Source organism: Pteropus alecto, unplaced genomic scaffold (genome assembly GCF_000325575.1).
Source record: "Pteropus alecto unplaced genomic scaffold, ASM32557v1 scaffold326, whole genome shotgun sequence".
Taxonomy (NCBI): domain Eukaryota; kingdom Metazoa; phylum Chordata; class Mammalia; order Chiroptera; family Pteropodidae; genus Pteropus; species Pteropus alecto.
In genome coordinates, this window is record NW_006438873.1 from 999,652 (window position 1) to 1,001,803 (window position 2,152).

The following is a 2,152-nucleotide window of genomic DNA, read 5'->3' on the forward strand; positions in this document are numbered from 1 at the left end:
CTGTCTGACTTACTAAGCATGATAATCTCAAGATCCATTCATGTTGTCGCAAATGAAAGTATTTCATCTTATAGCTGAGTAATATTCCATTATATATATGTACCACCTCTTCTTTATCCAGTCATCCACTGAAGGGCATTTTGGTTGTTTCCATGGCTGGCCACTGTAAATAATACTACAGTGAACATTGGGGTGCATATATCTTTACAAATAAGTGTTTTCCAATTTTTCAGGTAGATGCCGAAATGAAGGATTGCTGGGTCATATAATAGTTCTATTCTTATTTTCTGAGGCACCTCCATACTGTTTTTCATAGTGGCTGCCCCAATTTACATTCCCACCAACGATGCATGAGGGTTTCCTTTTCTCCACATCTTTGCCAACATTTGTTTTTTTATTCTCTTATTGGTAAAGAGCCATAATGACAAGCATGAGGTGGTATCTCATTGTGGTTCTGGTTTGCATTTCCTTTACAACTAGTGAAGTTGAGCATGTTTTCATGTATCTGTTGGCTATATGTATGTCTTCCTTGGAAGGGTAATATTTTTAAACCTTAGTTCTTTTGTAGTCTAACTTAGCTTATTCTATGCAAATATTTTCCTCAAAACAATATATGTGAGTGGCATCAGAAACATGGTGGAATGAGAGATGTCCCCAGATATCTCTCCTTGAAATAACAAAGCTGAATATCTCAAACTCAACAAAAAACACCCAACCTGCCACCAGCATGTTCCAGTGTGGGATCTGTGCATAAGAGCTACCAGAGGAATTGAAAATACAACTAGATCAGCAGAATGAGTTTTTTAGAAAGAAGATTAAAACACTCAAAAAGAACCAAATAGAACTTCTGGAGATTAAAAAAAAAAAAACACTGCAAGAGATGAAATATGAAATAGCAAGCTTGGGAAATAGAGTTGACCAAATGGAAAAAAGGATCAGTGATAGTGAAGACAGAAATCTAGAAATAAATCAGAAGGAAGAAGAGAGAACCCAAAGAATGGAAAATAATGAAAGAGAAATACAAGAGCTAGCTGATAACATCAGGAGAGGAAACATAAGAAGAATGGACATTCTCAAAGGCGAGGAAAAGGAGCAGGGACTACAAAGCATTTTCAGACAAATAGTGGAAGAGAATTTCCCAAATCTAAGGAATGAGTTGGAGCTTGGAATTCAAGAAGCCAACAGGACACCCAATTATCTCAACCGAAAGACTTTCTCGAAGACATATTGTATTATAATTATCAAAAATAAATAAAAAGACAGAATTCTCAGGATAACCAAGGAAAAGAAGATGGTAACCCATAAAGGAAAACCCATTAGGTTATCATTGGACTTCTCAGCACAAACTTTAAAAGTCAGAAAGGAGTGGAATTGAATATTCAGACTAGTAAATGAAAAGAACTACCAGCCAAGAATAATGTATCCAGCAATGCTCTCCTTTAGATATGAAGGAGACATAAAGACCTTTCCAGACATACAAAAATTGAGAGAATTCTCCAATACGAGGCCTGCACTACAGGAAATACTGAAACGGGTCAGCTCAACTAGAAAGAAATGATGAAAAAATACATAATTAGGAGTAAGGCAACTAGGAGGCAGATAGAAGAAGAGGAGTGCAACCCTTACTAAGAACAGAGCATTATAAGCCTAAACAATAAGAAGAAATTTGTGATAGCAAGATCGTAATGAATGTTCAGAACACGTAGAGACAAACTGAGGCAACAATGACTGAAAAGGGGAACATTCAAAGATCCAAATTCACAAAGGGGAATGGAGATAAGGCATATGCAGGAGAAAATGGACTACTATATATAGTTATATATATATATAACTATCGTCCCCATATTTGTAATGGTAACCACACACCAAAGATTCAGAACTGAAGTATATAACATAAAACAAGAAGGGCCAGAAGGAAGCCCACAAAAACCAACAGAAATACAAAGAACAGACACACAAAAAGACAAGGAAGCAATGGAAACATCAAGCTACCAGAAAGCAAAAGATAAAATGGCTATAGGGAAACCTCACATTTCAATAATCATCCTAAATGTAAATGGACTGAACTCACCAATAAAAAGACACAGAGTAGCAGATTGGATCAAAAAACTAAACCCAACCATATGCTGCCTCCAGGAGACACATCTCAGAT